The sequence below is a fragment of the Antennarius striatus genome, chromosome 23, assembly GCF_040054535.1.
Source record: "Antennarius striatus isolate MH-2024 chromosome 23, ASM4005453v1, whole genome shotgun sequence".
NCBI classification, from domain to species: Eukaryota; Metazoa; Chordata; class Actinopteri; order Lophiiformes; family Antennariidae; genus Antennarius; species Antennarius striatus.
Genome location: NC_090798.1, coordinates 1,276,029 through 1,297,671, shown reverse-complemented (window position 1 = coordinate 1,297,671; position 21,643 = coordinate 1,276,029). Strand labels below are relative to the sequence as shown.

General features: G+C 41.4%; 1 long non-coding RNA gene across 1 annotated transcript; it reads right to left on the bottom strand.

Moving 5' to 3' along the window:
• Nucleotides 1-8,658: 8,658 nt before the first annotated feature.
• Nucleotides 8,659-21,324, bottom strand: LOC137590796 (uncharacterized). Its single transcript, XR_011034492.1, has 6 exons — nt 20,825-21,324; nt 19,196-19,467; nt 18,962-19,088; nt 16,951-17,063; nt 8,891-9,029; nt 8,659-8,734 (listed from the first exon to the last, which is right to left on the bottom strand). It is a non-coding gene; the product is annotated as an uncharacterized lncRNA (long non-coding RNA).
• Nucleotides 21,325-21,643: the final 319 nt, after the last annotated feature.

Here is a 21,643-nt window from a genome sequence, read left to right as displayed (position 1 = left end):
GCAGCTCCAACAGCATCGTGTTAATGCTGAACGCCTTATGGAGGATGTATAGCATTTAATTTCTGCTTGTTTTTTTTTAGCATTTAGCGCACAGAGCTACCAGTGCCGCGGTGAACCCCAGATTTATCGTACGTTTGCGACGTTTCTTAAATTGACCAACGTTTCAGGCGTGAAGCTACCAATTACATCACTGTCAGTCCAGCTTGACAGGAATATTTACTCCACCTGTCAGGTAAATCTCTCTAATCTGATGGCAGGAAAATGCAAAAAAATCAGTCATAAACATCCTAAATATAAATGTTACAGGAGGAAATAACCTCCCTTAAAATACATATACTAGTCCAAAATATATGATGCACCCTTTTTTTTTAAATTCAAAATGAAACCGAAAGTACTTAGTTTTCAGATTACCCTGAATGCAACATAAACCCTCCAGACTACAGTTCAAAGGTACTAAAAAAAAAAAAAAAGCAAATTATCAGCAATTAAAAACAGGCAAACCACATGATTTTCTTTCCATTTGAAATCCATAAAAAAAAAAAAAAAAGAAACAATGAAGGCAGCTTTGATTAAAAATCAGAAATTCTAACAAATGGAGATCCTGATGCCGCTGCCCCAGAGAAGAATTTTAATTAAAAGGCATGCAAACATCGAACACGCTTTAATATCGTGGACTCGTTGAAAGTGGAGAGGGATTACACAATTTAATTCACTCGATCAATAAATCGTTGAGAATGTTCTAAAATGGCTATTTCCCACTGGAGGTGTATATTAGGACTGTAAACTGTGATTTAGTGTCAGGGTCCTGCTTTTTGTTGAACCTGTAGTTACTTTTTTTTTCCACCTTTCAGCATCGATTTCATTCCAAATAACCGACTCTTTGCTTCAGAGGAAGCCTCACAGTTTGTCCGTTGTAGGTTTTGTCTGGGAATCAATGCAACAAGCTGTGTTCAGCCCCCACAGATTGCAGAATTATTAATGTCACATGTCATCCAGCATGATGCATCCATGAGAATTCATTTGAATATATTTGTCAGCAGAAGGAAGGAGTTAACAATATTTCCTTCAACAGCTGGTGTAGATTAATCTCCATCCCTGCAAGACTCAGGAAAGCGTAAAAGTTCCAAAATCAAAGTCTTGCAGGTGCAAAATTGAATCATAAATGTAAATGCATTTGGAGATCAAACGTTCTCCAGCCCCTCTATCATTTTAATCAGGCACAGTCTAGAAGCTGGCAGACGAGAGAGGTGCTTGAAATTCCAAATTCACCAAATGTCTCTTCCAACCTTGATTAAGGGTGTGTGTTTGGGGATGAGGGTGGAGGTGTGTGTGTGTGTGTGTGTGGTGGTAGTGGGGGCTCAGCTGCTGGTGTCACACTCTTAGGACAGCTTTGATTCTGGGGTAGGATTACATATCTGCATGTTCGCCGGTAATTAAAATCATTGGATTCCTTGCGTGAGTTCAGCAAAGTTAAGTGTGGTTTATCTTTGTGATAATTATCATTCAAGAGGGTTAAAATGATGAGAAAACATAACTTTTAAAAAAAATTTAAGTAACAAGTTTTCAAATACATTTGGTCATTACAGTATTTCCCACAATATAACGCGTACTGTATTATAAGGCGCACTGGATTATAAAACGCACTGTCGTTTTTTTTGAGAAAATTAAAGGATTTAAAAGCTCATAGTGCAGAAAATACTGTATTTGCTTCGTGCAAAATTAGGCCCAGATTCCAGGATGCCGAGGCATTTCATCCACGATCAAAGCCGAACTATTTGGGGTGCGATGTGCAGGAAAGGGCTTCACAGACTAATTCCTGAAAGTCTGCAGAGCTGCTCCTGGTCTCTGGAGAACGCCTCATCTCTTTGCCCCGCTTCTGTTCTTCACACCTCCTGCATTCCTGCTCCTTTCTCTCTTTTCTTTTTCCCCCGTTACGCGGCGTACGTACGTACGTACTGTATGCTCTTTCCTTTTTCTTGGCTCATTACAAAGGTCTAAATGAGATGACAAGGAATGAGAATTGGAGGTGTCAGAACAGCGGAGCGAGGTCTATCATCAGCAATCTGCTCGGCTAATTATCCGCACTCAGCCGGCGTCGCACCACACCCCTTTCACCCTCACCCAAGAACAGATTAAACACTTGGGAATGAACTGCTCTACATTTTATACCACATTGAACTCCTGGCAAATTAGATGAGGGTCATCCATGGACAGATAATTGCGAGAAGCATATGTCAGATTAAATCACGATCAAGATTAAATCACACGTTTTTGACTCGGACAGGCCTTCGTTTGCAGGGTTCGGCTTTTCACCGTCCTCTGATCCCAACCGGAACTTAGCATTTAGCTCATTTAGCATTTAGACCACGACCAGTCTTGACAAAAAGACGAGACTGTCATTGGAATGCAGAGGAAAATCCATCCTCTGAAACCCCCTTGTCATCTTTCATTTGCAAAAACAGAAATTAATAATAAATTAATCATTTGTTTAAAAATCTCTTACGATCATCTCTGATTTCGCTAAAGATCTTTAAAAGAGACTGTTGACGGAATGAATAGAGGAGCAATTATGGGGTTTCCTGGGAATGGCAAATAGATGCAGAATCACAGCGAATGTAAACTTTAAGCGCTCAGCAGAATTTATGAGGGCGGATGGGGTGGGGTGGGGATAATGCAAATGTGGGAGAATAGCTGAGAGTGTCTGTTTCATGCGCAGGAAAAAAAATGATTCACTGAATTATGGACTGTTGGATCTGAAAGTAACGGCGACAAATAACCGAGAGCGTTAAGAACAAGTCCTGGCGACTTTACATGGAAATCCTCAGCTAGGACGGGAATAAGAAGGTCTAAAGCTGTGGTTCTTAACCTGGGATGGATTGAACCCCAGGGGTTCGGTGAGCCGGTCTCAGGGGTTCGGTGGGGACGGAGGTCAGGACAAAACACCCGACACGAACACATACGAATCACTGTGTACGTTTGGCACATTGTGTCAATTCATGATGACACCCCTCCCTTAGCCATCATTGGCTGCAGGTGATCACGTGACGCTACATCATTAGCCTACCTGTGCTACAGGAGATTTTGCGCACTCAGTAGTGGATTTCTGCCTGTCATGATGGTACGTCATCTGATTGATTTCTTAATAACTATGTTGAGAAAAAAAAGAAAGTGGTCGGACGAATATGTTCAACGTGAATTTACATGTGGTGTATAACGGAACGTGATGGGAGTCAGCGTTCTGCAGGATCTGAATGTCAAGTTGAGCAACTCTAGTCTGGTGCTGTCAAAAGTAAAGGGACACTTCCTTAGGTAGGTCATTTCATGTCAGTTCATGTACTTTCCTGGTTTTGTTCTTTGAAAAAGGTGACATTAATGCACAATTCATTAAATACTACAGTAAAACATATACTTATGTCTTAAATTTGGAAAAAATGTTTTTTTACTAAAGAAGGGTTTGGTGAGTGAGCGTATGAAACCAGCAGGGTTTGCTACCTCCAACAAGGTAAAGAACCACTGGTCTAAAGACACCAGATAATCAATGATCAATAGATCAATAGGGGAAAGGTCTCTGAAAAATCCACTCTTTTTGGGTATTGCATTTTTGAGCTGAGCTGCTTTGTGTCAAACACAATGCTGGTGCTCCAAAGGCCTCGCCGTTCATTCACGCTGGCCTTTAAAAGTGGCCTTTCCCTCCTTTTCTTCTTCACTTCGGAGTCACGAGTATTCTTGACCGGTGAGTAAACAGCCACGTGCTCGAGGGCAAAGAGTATTTTGCGATGCCACAGAAATTAAGAGGCGAAGATGAAGTGAGATGCAGACGAGTTGGAGGGGTGGGGGGGGTGGGGGTGGGGTGAAGATCTCTCATCTCAGCACTCCAAATATCTCAACAAAAACAATTAGCCCGGTAATTGTTTGGCTAATTATGATTACGACGCTGGTGCGGCGCCAGCAAAGCACTCTTCGCCCTGCAGCTTTTGTAGCCTCACTTCTAATGATACCAATGTCAATCGCAGTCGTAATGTTGGTTTACACCGATGCAATATGCAAAGCGTGACTCCGAAACGTCTGCGACTCAAAACGGCGACGAGGTTCACATGGATTTTCAATCGCGCGGTTTTTCCAGGTTGATAAAACGAACGTTGGAAAATAAAAATCAGCGTGTTTGTTTGTATTCAATCGTCAGTCATCATCAGCGGCTAATTTCATTCCCAACCGTAAAAAAAACAATCACCAGGTTTGACTCTGAAATAATCAATGCGTCAACAGGAAATTAACCTCAGACTATTTTGATAATCGATTCTTGATTAAAACCATTTATCAGCCACATTTTCTGCTAATGGAACGTGCTCACGTTTGTTTTCATTGTAAATCCAGTATCTTTTGACTTTTGCACTTTTAGTCCACTTACATTTCACCCAAGAAACCACAGCTCACACCAACCTATCCCCAAAAGTAATCGAGTACAGTAATCCCTCGTTACTCGCGGTTCATGCGTTCTAGGACCACTCGCGAAAAAAGAAATTCCACGATATATCGACAAAGTATTTATTTTATTATTTACGGCAGTTTTTGGTTTAGCTTTATTGTTTATATCAGAGGGGCCAAACTCGTTTTCACCGAGGGCCACATCAAAGGGCCAAATATAACCAATAAATGTAACTAAATGTAACTCAATGTAATGTAACATAAACGTAACTACTCCTTAGTGTTACATAACTCTTAATTCAGTACTTATTCAAGTTACAAACATTACAGTTGCAAAGAAAAAATGTTTGTTGTTGCTCTAGCGGGCCACCTAAAATGATGTGGAGGCCCACATTTGGCCCCCGGGCCTTGAGTTTGACACATGTGATTTACAGTAATTTAAACGTTTATGAACCCTCTCCATACTGATATTAAACCACTTTATATATGCATTACCTTTTTCACACACTCTTTAAAACACTTTTGTATTAAAGTCGGAACACAGCATACACATGGATGTCGCAGGCCAATAGCATGCGACTACCAACTAAAAATCTGCGATATAGAGAAGCTGTGCATCTTGAAGCGCGGATAATTCTGTTTCCGTTCCTAAACATGATGAAAGTTTCCCATGAATCCACTGACGGGTAGCCTCCACGTGGAGCACGACAACCACTTCCCGACTGTCTGTTATTTTTGGCTTCTTGGTAATAAAAGTGGCAGACAGTTGCAGCCCTGCATTAGTTTTGAAAGCTCCTGCCCTCACATCTACCCAACTGAACTGGTTCCCGTTCACCTCGTCACCTCCCGTGGGCTCTGGGGGGTGGGGTGGGGTGGGGGATGGCAGGCGAGTTTGTCTCCGGGTCCTAACCTGTGGATCCAGCTGTGACAACATCGCTTCGTCTTCCCTCCCTTTCTCTCTCCTCTCCTCCATACCTCTCTCTCTTTTTTTTTTCTTCTTTTTTTTTTTAACTCCGCTCCTGTGGCGGAACCGTCAGGTTCTTGTTGCTCGGCAACTGCTGTCTTAAGATTTTCCCAGCTGAGTTTTGAAGGTAATAAAACGGTGCCCCAAGACAAACAACAACTGGAACTGGGAAGGCCTTGGGGAGGGAAAGAGGGAAGAAGGAAAGGAAGGTAATCCCCCCTGGTTTATCCAGAACTCCTTCTAGCTTTTAAATGAGAAATAAATTACATTAATAGCGCCAATCACGACAGATTTATTTAAGATAAGTAGGAGGAAGTGAGAAGATACTGAAGGGGAAAAATCTATGAAATTAACTCCACACATGCAGCAGCCTTACTTCCTGCAACTTATATTGAAATCTTATCTCTTGGAGACCGAGCATCCCATAATCAGCTGTCTTTTTCAAGGTTACCGATCCCCGAGGTCACGCAAACTTATGGTAATGTTTCGTACGTAACGGTACCGGTAACAAGACAGGATCCGTGATTGACACGTCAGATTCTCCACGTTTGACCCCCGGGCGACCTTGCAGCACGGTCGACGCCTTCTTCGTTGGGTTCCCGTAGTTTCTTGCTCATGCGCGCCCACAAGTGAAACAATTTGGCAGATTTGATTGGAATTCTCTCCCTCCCTTCCATTCTCTTTGTACTCAAGACTCCCTGTGAAAATTAACGCAACACAAACAGAACATTAGGAGACGGATTCTCTGGCGCGCTGAATTACGGGCGAGGCATCAGGGAGATGAAAAAAAACTTTTGTTTTATTCCACTCGCTGTTTTCCTCTGCATCCAAACCTTGTCGGAGCTGGAACATCAAAGCGGAACACTCGCTAAAACAAACGACGAACAACTCCCACGAATGTTTTGGCGGGAATTTAGCGCTTTAAACGCCTCAAACAGAAGCTCTTCCTGGTAACAATAGGTGTCACTGATTTCAAACTTTCAAATTAAAAAAAAAAAAAAAATCAAAAGAGTTGGAATTGTAAGAATGCCCCGAAACAATCACCTTCGAGGAGGTCTTCCTCGCCCCCTGCGGCTTTTTATTCATTATTTAATTGTATGGTTTCAATCTGTGCAGTCGTCATCTGCGTTACCGGGAGGAACTGGAGCTAATGCTAATCAAAATGCAAATATGTGTCCCCCCCACCATTGGATATTAGTGGATCTTGGAGGGCGAATCTCAAGGCTCTAAATTGAAAGATGATGAATGTGCAGGTTGTTGTTGTTTATTTATTTCTTTTTTTTTAACGGTTGCAAAGCGAGGCAGCTCTGGAATTTAAAAAAAAAAAGACTTGAAAACAAAAAACCCCCAAATAAATAGAAAAGATTGTGTGTGTGTGTGTGTGTGTGTGTGTGTGTGTGTGTGTGTGTGTGTGTGTGTGTGTGAGGGGGGTAATGACAGAAGGATGACAAGGATTTTAATATAGCAGAAGGGTTTTTATAATAGCCTGCTGCCAGCAGGTTCACACACACACACACACACACACACACACACACACACACACACACACACACACACACACACACACACACACACACACACACACCACAGACGTGATTACGAGGCACAATGACACACAGATTACTCGCCGCTCGCTATCAGGTTGTCCATCAGGACGCTCCTCAGGAATATGACAACCGTGTCCTCTGACCGTCCACCAGTATCTTCCTATCTGGCAGAGTGTGTGTAATCAGTGTATGAATGTCTGAAGCACCGTCCTCCATGTTGCCCCCCATGTTACAAACTGTTCCCATTTCATCACTAACGTAGTTACTGTATGTTCTTTTTTTTTGTTGTTACTGTCTTAGAGAAGGTTTTCATGGGTCAAAGCCCCTCTGATTGAACACCAGAATTTACTCATGGAAGAGTAAAAATTCACTCTGATAGACAGTTTAAAGTACTTTTGTGTCTCGTGGAAGTCCGAGACTCACGGAACGTTGCGTACTTCCTGATGCTGTCAGCCAATAGAATGCGCGTACGGTATCACGTGACTACCTACTAAGAATCTGCGATGAGGTGAAGTCGTGAGTGTTGATGCGTGAATGCACCAGGCCCCCCCTGCACTGTAAATAGGTAAATACCTCATGCGATGTGAAATAGATGTAAAATCAGTCGTACTTCAAATACGTTTTTGATTACTGTGAGTATAATCCGTATGCAGTATTCGAGTAAATGTACCTTTGTCGGTCTGACACGGCCTCATGAACGTCCTGCAGTGGGACGTCTAAAGCGAAGCGCGCTGCCTGTTAAATCAGTTTTAGAAGTCAAACATCCGTTCTGAAGTACACATAAAAAAGAGGACTAGCACCTGCTGATGGAAACTTCACAAAGTCCTTTCTTTATTTGAACCCTTTATGGTGATAACTCCAGTCATTCGCTAATCCTATGAAGTGTCTCTTTACAGCTAGAATGGAGAAACCTTTAAATATTTGGAGCACCAATTAAAGAACTCGCCATCCTCATCCTTCAGCCAGCGCCAAAGCCACGCGACACAAACCCTTCAGATTCTGAAGGTCTTTATTCTCTACGTCTTTCTTTTTTTCAACGCGCGCTCTCTTGACTCTCGGTAACGTATCCGCTCTTACCATGAATATAACACAGCAGGAACTGGCATTGCAGAATTCCAGCGCTCACATCGAATATCTTTTTCTTTTTATGGAGGAATTCCTGAGGTGGGGTAGAATGCAGAATGTACAATGATTAAAAAAATGACTCAGACACCCTGGAAAGAAAGTATATAACAATCGTGACAAAACAGGACACTAATTTTTCACGCTCCTCCCTATCACCATCACCTATAGTACGAGTAGCATTAGCAAATGGTTAGCTAAGAATGCCAATTGGCAGGTCATTCAATACAAATTCAATTCAAAAAACGTAATTGGTCCCAAAGAAGCAATTGAAAGCATATAAAGCAGAATAGGTGTAAAACATACGGTGTAAATGTAAACAGTGTAAACATAGACAATATAAAAAATAAATAAACTGGTTAGAAAAACCTAGTTAGTTATTTCAAAACATAGTTAATTTTTTAAACCTAGTTAGTTCAAAAACTAGTTAGTTGAAAAATAGTTAGCAACATAGGTAGCTAAGCATATAGCGTAAAAACACACAAACATGAAAGATGCAGTCATGGAATGAACATGAACACATTAATCCAACAGAAACGTGAACATAATCTCTGAAGCGCACCTAGAAAAAGGAAGAACTGGATTGAGTCCTGGACACGCCCCTTTTCTCAGGCGGAGGAAGCAGGTGTACATTGCTCATCAGCTCCTTGCTCCCCCTGCTGGAGCCAGCATGTAACTGCAGCGACATCAGAAGTGACTTTTTGCACATGAACCCCCCCCCCCCAAAAAAAAAAATCACTTTTCTCACCTAAAATTTCTCACAGTAAATAGTTTATACCATAAACTACAGAATGTGAAAATACTGAGGCCAAAATATTTGACTTTCTGTTACCCACGGCGATGATACACATCCTCAAAGTCGTGTAGCCGCTGCAGCATTTGGACGACAAAATGTTGGATCAAAGCGCTGCAGAGAGGAGGACGTCTGGTCCATTTACATGTCAGACGGGGTCGCCTCTTCCCCTCCTGTCCTGCAACACGAGGGTCATTAGAGCCACACATATGCCATTCAGCATGCACGGGCCGCGTTCCAATTAGTAGCCTTGACACTGTCATCTGAAGCCAAAGCACAGGGAAGAGGCAACACACACGCAGACACACGTGATCTTCACACTGTGTACCTGCATGTCTGAGCAGCTGCACTTGTACGTGTTTTGGGTTTTTTTTCTCGTTTGAACGCGGAGCGACGAAAACGAGGTTTTTCTCCACCAACTCGGCGCAGAAGTATAAGCATTCAGGAACATGCAGTGGAATTTATGTGTGTTTCATAAATCTTTTAAACTCGTGTCAAGTCTCACCAATACTCCCCTCACAAAGAAAGTGTGTCACCTCTCTGAAACACATAAAATCTTTAAAGAAATCTTCTTTCTGGAGCTTTTTTATTTACTTCTCTTCGCCCACACCATCCTGGCAGTTTTTCGTCTGCCTCATATACAGGTAGGTGCTGATATCCACGATTCTAGGATGTCTGACTTTTTTTTATTTGCTGTCAGAGGAGAAGGCAAGGACGAGGCTTAGCTAGTCGCAGCAATATCCAGCAATCCTACCGTTTGCTATATATCATTCACAAACAAACCTTTGTGCTCTGCATCAACAACAGATAAATAAAAGTCCTGTCCGACTGTTTTAACAGGTCAGATGTGCAAGAGAAGTGAGTCTAGAGCTGATAATGGTGAGAATAATAAAAACTGACACGTCTGGCCTTAATTATTTACGTATTTTTGCATAAAAAACGACTTCCTAATTTGTTTCTGAACTCCCATGACTGAATTTTTATTTACCTTTATCTACGTTTCTTTAATCTGAAACTGAACAAACAGTTAAAGCCTCTCCTCAGACGATAAGAATCAACCGATTCAATTAGACGTCAGGCTGGACGGAGTGTTATTGATCCGTCAGACAGAAACTACATCTCGTCCTCAGGACCGTGACATCCTCTGGTGGTAATTAAGAGAACGTATAGACGCAATATAACATATTTCTAAGAATACACGCGTCTTTTTCTTTCACAGTAATTTCCTTCAAGCGACAAAGACCTCAGGGCAACATTTGTCCCAACGTCTGGTCTTGCAGGCCTTCCTTGCTTTTATTTCTAGTTTCTTATATATTCACACTTTCCGAGTCATTTGGGGCTCTCAGACATATAGAGCTGTACAAGTCTCACATTATATAAGCACTGAAACTTCTTTCATATGATCTCACATGAAGGCACAAACGAAGATAAGATGCCCTCTGCACCCCAATATTCAAAGCCATGAGTTCTAAGACCCCACAGTGCAGCCCTTGCTGGACTTCTCTAAATCTGGCACCAAACAACTCAGTTTTGTTTGGCCACCAATGACCTCAGACAATCCAAGGACTAGCGGTCCTGCACCCTTAGAAAGATGGATTTTGTTGGTAAGAATGGGCCCTGGATTATCTCTCTGGCACAGGAGCTGGAAGAGAAGGGAGCAACTGAGCATCTGCTGGTGAAAAATGAGGGTAAAAGATACTATTTCTCCTTTAATTCACAAGGGGTGGCCTGGCTTTGCCTGCGATAAGACACAAGTGATCAACATCCTTTTGGAGCTGGCGGTGACTCGGCCTCCTAGTGGCGCCCCCCACCCCCGCCCTTCTCCGCTCCTGATATGTAGGACATATTTTGCCTCCTCCAACAGGTAAAGTCTACAGGAAATAGAATGAGGAGAGGAGGGAGATATAAGAATCATCTGGAAGCTCCAGGCACAGACCTACTATACGCTGCACATCTGAATTTATGATCATAAGCAATGAAGACTGCTCCCTTGGGTTTGGGGGGGACCGTTGAGATACTTTTGGGACATTTTTTTCATCTCTAGTCTTGTTCGCACCTTCTTTGTATTGCATATTGCATTCTCTCCAAGGACAAAGTACCCCTCTGAACTCTTTCCATGAAAAGACTTAAACTTTCTCAGTCAATGCGGCAAATCAATAAAGGAAAAATCTACATGTTGGATCCAGTCTCAGACGGTTTCAGCTCTGCAGGATTTGGGTATTTAGTCAGCAGTTTTTGTGCATTTTGGTGAAATATTCATACAAACATGCTGAATGAATCCGCTCGTGAAGTCTTGTTTACACCAAACACTCAAAAATGTTCAGTTTTGCTTCAGCAAAGTCGCAAAATCGAAGCAATTAGGTGACATTTGGTGAAGCGTTTTTCCTTAAGACTAGTATAAAATTCACAATTTGCTAAATTTAGCAACTCCTCGAGGATAAATTACTTCATAACTCCAAAGTTGTTGAATAATTACACATATTCTTCTCTTTGTACCCAAGAACTGTTGAAAAGCTGCCTTAATTAGACAAATTCAGACCAGAAAAACTTGAAGAGTCCTTGAATGAAGAGTCCTGACTTCTTTTTATTGTTCTTTATGGAGGCTTTTCTCGTTTTTTGGTCAAGTATATACTGTAGGTGCGACCTTGCGAGGAAGACAAATGTCAACATAAAAGTGCGAGGAAACCAAACAAATAATGGATAAAATGTTATCTGAAACTTCCTGCGTCTCACAGGAAATACAAAATGTAATGGAGGTCTCCTTTCCTGCCCCCCCCCTCCCAGGAGTCGACTCCGGCGCTGTTTTATCTCACTTTGGTCGGGACACAAACGCGAGTGATTGCTGTCTGGACTATTTCGGGAGCTGGCAGGTTGATACCAAACAGCTCCCATCCGAGCTCCGCCCACTTCCCCCGCACGCCTCACGGTTGTCTCGGCCAATAAAAACGACGGTCCCTCAAACCACCTGAGCCGTGACTAAATCTCCACCCCTGAAACGCCAGAATTCTGCCTGGCATCTACTCAGTATGAGCTGTTAATTACATTCTTGTAATTTATTCATCTCTAAATGATAATTGTTCACCTTGCTAAAACTCAGCAACACGTTTGGTCCATCGCTGCAGATTGGTTTAATTGCTTTTACTGAGCATGATGGGGAAAAAAAAAAATCACTCTTTCCCAAACAAACAATACACAACAAGAAGTTAGACTTTTGAAACAACTAACTAAAACGCGCAAATTCAAACGAACCTCTAAAAAGCGTTAATTAATTGCCGTTAATGAACAATTTCTATGTCGACACACAGAGTGCCTCATGCGGCGCACGATGCTGCACAACCATTAGCGCCAGCGTCTGCTAGTTGGATTAAGTTTGCTAATGGAAAACAAAGTCGAGAACATCTGAGGTCGGAGAGACGAGGCCAGTTCAACACAACTAGGATAAGATTTCTGTATCTGCAAAAAAATAAAAGAATAAGGACTGAAATATGTTTAATCCTCAACTAGCAGCAGAGCCTTAGCTTGAAAATAAAGATGGAGCAATCATTTTAAAGCAACACAAGAACGGAGCACATAATCAGAGCTAAAAGTCACATGGGCGAAGCTGCAGGAAGGACAAATCAATAAATAAATACAATCAAAGTGTAAAAATGATAAAGTATAGAGTACATCCATCTGTTAGGTAACAAGTTCCATCATCAGCGTAGAAGGAATATACGTATATTTGTGTGTTCCGTTTGATTTATGTGGTAAACAGAATGTGTGTTTCGCTGTTTTAGCCTCGTTCCCTCAGCCTTCAGAGCAAATAAAAATACACACAGGAGTTCATCCAGGTACATCCAGGCTCCGAGCATCATGGGATCGCTACACAATGATGTCATCGCCCAGAGAACTGAATAAAATCTCTACCACTGAAATAGTGATCTATATGGATAGAAAACTTCTGCGTTAACACGTTTAATTTCTCCACTGCTGTCCGAACCTCTTCCTTGGAAACAACCTGGTCACATGGTTTTATAGTTGATCACATGACCCGCCTTTAAACGGCTCTCGCTTTTCTTTTTAACGCCATCGGAGAACCTTTTGAGCCTGTTTTCCTTCAGATTATAATCTTTACAATAATCAACCACATGCAAAAGTCATATTAAAGCCACAATGATGCCGTGACAGTTAATATATCACCACACGTTCTCCCCACGCGGCGCCATCCGGCTGGAACGGCGCCACCGCGTCTCTTTCTAATTGCTTCGTAATGGAGCCTCCATTGAATCCCATTCAACGGGATTAGGTCGGATCGGCCACGCTGAATTTCCTACTTGATGTCAGCCTCGCTGACATTTTGGCCCGTCTTGTTTGTTTGGCACTCCCCAGAAGGTCACTCCCAAATGACTTTAAGGCATGCAAATGCAAATTTGCCCAAGTCATGTGATCATATCTCTCTTGTTTGATTCAGCACTTTTATTAGTTTCGTTGGCTTTTTTCCTGCACTTTTTCCCCTCTTTTCTTCCACTTCAAGAATTTTGAAGGGCTGCAGTGAAAATTATTAATGAGAGCTATAATAGATTTTTGGCAGCAAGTTCAGGCGGCTCATCTGGATACGCAGCGTTTAGAGAAACTAAAAAATCATTAAGTACCTCCGCCAGTAGTGTGGTGCGGGGAAACACGGATAAGGGCTTTGGACGGCTTCATCAACAACATCAGAAAAAATGAATATGGCATTCATTTAATAACCATAACTAGTGTATTTCATTAAGTTTCACCATATCAAAGGCTTCCTAAACATAAAATAGAGTATAAAACAAAACTAAAATGATCGCACGTATTATTATGTTACATAATATTGAGATACCGAAGTGAGATATTGCAAGGATATATATCAGATAATTGAGAAATGTTGGGGTCGCCATCATTATTTATATTCCCGTTAGTCGGCGAGTTTACAGGGAGACGACTGTGGCAAATTTTATGATGTTCTGAGTCCAGGTTGGTGCGTGAACAGCATAATATTTTCCCTATTTACCTGGCATTTATCCTAAAAGAGGGTAAAATGATGACCATGATGGATTTCCAGAGTTGTAAAATCCTTCCTCACGGTATAATAAACCTCTAAAGTTTGATAAGACACATAAATCTATCATGCTAACAGTCCAACGCAGGTTGAATTTAATTGTTTTACCAATTGTTTTTTATATTTTTTTACACACAGGCCTGTTTTTGGGGGGTAAAAGCCCCATAAATATAAAGTACAAGAGCGATTCTGATAGATTTACACACACTGCCTTTATATCGATTGGCTCCCATCCGCCGCTGCAGAAGTGCGACGCCTCGCGCGCCTCGGCAACACATGAGCCTCCGACGCGGCGCCAAATACATGAAACAGTCTGACCCTGCTGGGCGTTAAACAGCCTGCCATTGTTGCACACATTCTTCACATCCATCCTTTTTTTTTTTAATCTGCCTCTTCTTGCCAGCGTATATTTGAATATTTCATTCAAGACAGATGGAATACTAATCTTAGCTCCAAGCTGTGGCGTTTTTGTCACCAATCCATTTTCCAATCAGACAGTCTCCATCTACACCTCCATTTTTCCTCCCTCTGGCTCTGCCGCCCATCCGTCACTTACCCAACTTTCTTTTTGCCCTCTTTCTTTCCTGGTGACACACTTTGCATGAGGTGTGTCAGCTCCAGATGCTGGAATATTTATTTTTCTCCAACATATATTATACTGAGACTAAAGAGGATGAATTAATTTACGACAGTGACTTGAGGGAGTAGGAGGAGAATGACAAGCAATGTTGTTGGAAAAGGGATTTCTTTTTTTTTTTAAATTTCTTCTTGTTTTTAAGAAGATTCTGGCTGCACATCATAGCACCAAGTTAAGTATTACCACACTTCATTACTTGAAATGAATGCATGCGACACAAAAGACAGAAAAAAGGCTGCAAAAAAATTACACTTCATGCTATAATTGCCAGTCATGGGTGGGCTGCGGAGCAGAACGGCTGGATTTTACCACTGGTTTCACATTTGCATGTAATAAGCAATAATCTCACTCACAGTTCTACACATAATAGTTAGTCCCTAATGAATAATGAATGTGGACGGACCCGGGCAGCGCAGCGGCGACCTTGAGAGGAGAGAACGCCAAAATGGAACGTGTACACAACAGGTAGACAAAAGTATTGGGACACAGGAAGTGCCCTCTGTAAGATGTAGGAGTTTCAAACTCAAGGCCCGGGGGCCAAATGTGGCCCGCCACATCATTTTATGTGGCCCACAAGAGCATAAAAGGTCTAAAAATACATAGGTCGAAAGTGTGCTTTGACCAAAACTACATTTCCCACAATGCAGTAATCAAGCCAGGGCTGATGTGGCCTTCAGTGAAAATGAGTTTGACCCCCCCAGGTTTATAAGGTCAAGTTCTGACGTCAGGTGAGAGTGATAATGTTGGACACCGCCGTCGTTCCGCCATCGTATATTTTATCAAATATTTTAATTTCAACGCAGGAATGAGTCAGTATTATAGTTACGTCTGTGATTTCATCACGGCTCGAGTAATGAAGTTCTTTTGCCGACATGAAAGTGAGCCGCCTGCAGCTCTTCATTTCTTCTTGTTACATTACTCCCTGCAATATTTAAAGCTAATCAGCTGAAAGTAAAGAGCAGCGCTTCTGCAATGAATGAACTTCAATGAAATAATGCAAACCATAAAAAAAAAAAAAGAAACCCCTAAAAGACGCGGTGCATGCTGCATGTCGTACCCCCTGAACCCATCGATATGCAGACAATGAATTACGAGCGGCTAATCTAAACACAATCACAAAACACAATCATGCAGCCATTCGCCAAATAAAGAGAAAAATAAGATTTATATTAATGTAATTAAATCTCAAGGGCTCATCCAGATTCCAGCCCTCGGGCAGATAGAGGCTTTCCATTAAAAATCTCGCATGAAAAACGTTTTACCAATTATTTTTTCTTTTCTTTTTTTTTTTAAACTAAAATAAATAAATAAAAAAATCAACCTTTTACCATCAATCCTAATCAGCAGCTCACCCATAATAGATAAAGGTTTGTTTACCTGAATCTCTAATGGTTCATCCCCCTGATGAGTGATTTTCACTACAATTAATTATCAGTGCTGAATTAGCGAAGGACGGCAGCATCCGAACAATCAGCGCTCCCATGATGCACCTGTTCCTCTGAGGAGGTGGACAACATCTCTACCTCGACACGAAATCTGAAACAAGACGTTCCTGAGAATCAAGGCGAGTGCAAAATGACCCGTCAGCACGATTTCAATTACAGTATTTTCCGCACTATAAGGCACATCTAAAAGCTTTTAATATCCTCAAAAAAAACCCCCAACAGCACCCGATAATCTAGTGTGCGTTATAATCCAGGTGTGCTTTATAATCCAGTGGGCCTTATATATGGAAAAAAGTTTTAAAATAACCCATTCATTGAAGGTGAGCCTTATAGTCCAGAAAACACTGTTATCTTATGCAGCGTCCTGCATCGCCGTTTTGTCGAATATTACGCCAGGATGAAGATTGTAAACAGGAACTGGAAGTGTGTGTTATACACACCTGAGTGTGCGCCTGTGCGTCCCTCTGGGTTGTCAGATCTTGTTAATTGCTCCCTTCCCGCTGCTTTAAAAAGTTGTGACTAGCTCACCCCCCCCCCCACCCAAAACTGTCACTCCACTTTCATTATTTACGGATTCAAATGAGAGAAAAATGTTCACGTCGAAATTAATGACTTTACAATAGAGAGGGAGAAGAAAGACTAAACTAATTAAAGCGAGTGACTCACCTCACCATTACATGGAATTTAGTGGGGATACTGAAGCGTACCTCCTCCACCGCTTTGACACCCCCTCCTCCCCTTTCCTTTTAATTACTGCACACATTATAAAGTTTCTCCACCGATTAAAGTCATTTAGGAGCTGGAAAAATATTTTGTAACGCACCCAAACGAGTGAGGAGTATCCATTACCTTTACATTTCAAAGCGAAACAATCGATAACACGTCAGATCAGATTCTCTTTCTGATCTTCAACCCACCATCACCACATATTCACCTCTTTCTTTTTCATTACCTTTATTATTCCAAGCAGAGTCATCAGCCGCCGCCACCACCAGTGCCTGGATTCCATATATTTTGATCTATCTTGTTGTCGTTCTGGACAGATAGTCTTCAATCACCATCTCCCTGAAAAGTGGAAGTGACAGACTAATTACAGCACATCATCTGCTGTAGCAAACAACTGCCTTTACTTTATTCACCTGTCTTTTCTGATTGAAATGATTTATTCTATCCATAAATAAGGTATCTCTGCCACTCCTAGGGATTTACATTTACAGCATCTCCAGAGAATCACCAACAATAGCTCATTAGCATCTCCGGCTCAGGCATATCATATACACTGAAAACAGAATAACCTGAATTTGACTGATTCTGAAATAAAAATCAGCCACATGTAGAAGTTATTTTTCCTCATCAAAGAGCTAAGCAAACCTGATACCATATTCCCAGTAAACATATCATATAAATGCGCTCGTCGTTCATCAGCATTAATGTCTATGCCGATGATTTCACGCATCAAAGTCTGTTTACAGGTTTTTGCATGAAGTCCGGTAATTGAAATATGAACATTTCCTCAGGAAAGTTCTCAAAACAAAGTCCGACGTGGAGGAAATTAAGGGACAGGAGTGGTCAGATGATCAGAAGACAATGTTTCTCCAGGTTTGTAGGCCGCCACCACCATCAGAGTGATCACAAACTTCTGAAGAGTGTAAAACTTTCTAACATTGTAATTCTGACACATCATTTTATCTATTTATTAATTAAGATATTAATAAACTTTGATGTTCTAGATATTTGTTCCTTTGACTTAGATCTCATTCAGTTGAAAAAAAAGAAAAACCCAAACTTGATTGTTTGTCCTGACGGCGTTGATGTCTAACGATTAATGCCCCAGAGCTATTGTTATTACACCGGCTTTACAAAATCAGCAGACTTATTTATAGCATCTATTAATGGTGAGTGTGTAAAAATGAACGGCCTGTGAATGAAAGATTCCTAAGCTCATGAAAAAAAAATGAGAGAGGGGATTTAGATGAAATGGCAGAGCAGAAGCAGCAAGACTGATCTGCTCTTTCAGTGGAGGCGACTTCAGCTGAAGTACCTGCTAAGCAAATTTATTTCACTTTCACTTTAATGCTTCCGGCCTCTCTCTCTCTCTCTCTCTCTCTCTCTCTCTCTCTCTCTCTTACTTGACACTCTTTCATAATACTTCCAAGATGAGCACTTTCCCTGTTAAATCACATCCCTTTACTTGCAAGCCTGACAATTTTGTAACGCAAGCTTTTAAGAAATTAATCTAGATGCTGAAAAACAGGCCTGAAAAAACACATCCACAGACACAAACCAGGCAATCTGGACTATTGAGAAGGTGATAAATTGCCAATTAGAGGCTAACATTGAACTGAGAGGCCTGTGTACATTCAAAACGGCTTTCCAATGCTGTAAGACTACCTGTCAATCACAACCTTACACCATCCAGGCCAAGTTAGGGTATTATTAAGTCATAATTAATGAAGACGGGTATTTTTCCCTTCATGAGGACCATTCTTATCAAGAAAGAGATGTGCAGATGTTTGAAACAGCTTCTAACTAGAATAACTTTCATTAAATCCCAAATCACAACTGCATCTGCAACAAAAATCCAATTAATTGGGAATATGTTCCAAAAATTTGACTCCAGATTACCTGGATCTCCAGAAAAACCTCATGGATGTCAGTCTACAGATACCGCCAGATTGCGTACTACAGACCCAATTCAGTCTGTGACTGCATTGGGTCTTGTTTAATGTTGCTGTTATTCTCCACTACAACCGTCACTTCCTGTCTTAAGCTCCTCCCCTTGGAAACAATTGATGTGATTGAGGTGAATGTTGAAAAAAAGGTTTCTATTCTCGCAAATGTTCTTTTTTTTTTCCATCTTCCTGCAAACAGACGATCAATTGAACAAACCAACAGGACACACACACACAGACACACACACACACACACACACACACACACACACACAAAATGAAAAGTCCTACCAGTCTCGCTCGGGGTCAGCGAGGTCGTCCATCGGGGCGGCGGGGGTTCAACAGCAGCAGACGGTCTGTCGTGTCGTCTCAGAGCGTCTTTAGGACGTCACTGCTGGGGAGGGAATGACTGTCATCTCTTCACAGAGGAAACACGGAACAGAAAATAGAACAGAATGATCAGCTTTGATCAGACTTTCACCTCATGCTAATGTCGTTCATGCTACCGCGTGCCACAGTACATACGTGTGAGCGTGCATGTGTGAGCGTGTGCACCAGGGATGGGCGGTGGAGACGTGTATGCATAGAAATCTCTGCTTGTTCAATTCACACCTCGTGTCATATTCCCATCCCAGTTTCATGGCGGAGCAGCTATAGCCTCATTAGCATGTGCCAAGCAGATACATGCATGCGTGCACATGTATGTCGCTGTGGCGTCCGGATGGGATGTTCTCAGTTGTGTCCATAGCAACACGTATGTGTTGAATTCTACATTAACGTGACACGTCTCAGATTTGCTGGGAAGAGAAAATAAAAAGTTTGACATGATGATCTTGCAGTAAAATGCATCATATTCATGAATGAAGTATTAAAACAAGTATAATATAATTAATATACATATAAGTACAGATAGTCCTCAAGATATGAACATTTAACTTATGAACATTCGTAGATATGAACAACCGAGTGCCGCCATATCCGACTAATGCAGCTCCTCTCGCCGCTGCAAACCTCGAGCAGAGTGATATTAACATCCCATAGATTAGGATTTAAAATCATATCAAAATAACTCAGCAAATATTAGACTAAGACAACAGATTTCAAATGGTGATTAAAATTTAACAAAATAACAACTTACAAACAATTCAGTTTATGAACAGCCTTTGAACCAATTACGCTTGTATGTTGAGGACTACCTGTATAATAACAGTTGTGAACTACTTTTGATACTTGAGGTGAATTTTGCTGTACTGAAATGACAGCATATTTAATGTTTGACAACTTGACAATGATTGGCTAAGAGGAGAATCTGGCAGATTGTGATTGGATGAGAGAAGACTGACGCGTTCAAGCCTAGACAGAGGAAGAGTGCTCGTGGTTTTGGAGGCCTGTCGGTGATATTGGAATCCATATGACGTAAAATTCTTGATATTTTGTTCATAATTTTTTCTTCTGTCGAATTAAAGTGACAAAATTTTATTGTAGATTTACTTCTAAGCATCATTTTCCTTGTGGATGGATGGATGGATGGATGGATGGATGGATGTACGGATGGATGCAGGCCTTTGTAAAGGTTCACAAAGCAACATTACAAACACGTATTCAGATCATACGTGAGGCGTGGCGTCGGCACACACATCCATAACGCCCCTTTATCTGGACAGCTTAGCAGCTCTGTGGATATTGTGTTTACTCTCTAATAAGTAAAGGTATATTTTATGCTCTCTGTTGCCGTGGGGAACCGGCTGGATGCTGTATATATTCTCACCAGCAACTTTCAATCACGGCGACTGTGAATCAATGCGGCGCCACTGGAGTGCATTTGAAGCCCTTTTTGAAATCATATTGTGTTATCTATCTGACAGTATATTATGAACACTGTAAACTTCCTCGTGACATTGAACCAGATAAGAATTCCATCACAGTTACATTCAACCTCGTATTTTTTCATTTTGACACCCCCCACCCCGCCACCCCCCACTATTTTCCTCCTGCAGACTTTTGGAACAGCAATTCTTCAAATGGAAAAACAAATAAAATAAAGGCATACGAAAGTCTATGTTAAGAAATCTATAGCGTGAGGTGGCAGAATTAGTGCTTCTCCTGGGGGGGCAAAGAAGCATTACACAGGCTAATCAAGGTTTGCATGTTTACCCTCCGGCTCGGCGACAGCAGCCTCCATGATTTCTCTCTGGCATAAAGTCTTCTATTAGCTGGGGAGGCGGGGGGAGAAGACCCCAGGTCATATTTTCCTCACATCTGCGATAGAAGACAAAGAGAGGAGTCAGAGGGGCTTTTTAAGACAGAAAACAGGAGATATAAGTGCATAACTGTCACCCGCGAGTAAAAAATGAAATGATAAATTCGTTGAATTTGCAGCGGAGTCGACTTTGACGAGACAGATGTCGGCGGCAAATCTGAGCCCTAATGTTTCAGCGAGACAAAAAGCATCTCCTTTCTCATTCTGTGAAAGAGCCGTCACAGTTTGTTGTGTGAAAGAAGGTAGTAAATGTCAAGGTTTCTAATGGTCTGTCTTTATCTGTTTGTCAAAGAAAGACTGGGCACTATTGGAAATGTGTGTTTGTTGTGTTTTTGGAGATCACTTGAACACAAAAAAAAAGTGCTTTTTTTTAATTGCCACAAAACCATGAATGGAGCGGTTCTTCTCCATCTATTCTGCAATATTTGGCCTGTGACAAAAATAAATAAATAAAAATAATAAAAAATGGATGCGTAAACAAACTGGGAAGTAAAAAGCTGCAAAAATGTTCTAGGATGTTCTAATATTATATCAGCGTGAAAACTTTTGAAGCAGTCAAACCATCAGTAAAATTTTACTCAAGTTAATTATAGGGTTTTTAAGATGAAAAACAACGAAGAAAATAAGAAAACACCTTAAAATAAAAGTAGGATGGAGTCTGAAGCAACAAGTCGGCCAAACGTTGGTGAAGCAGTTCAGTCTTTTTGATCCTG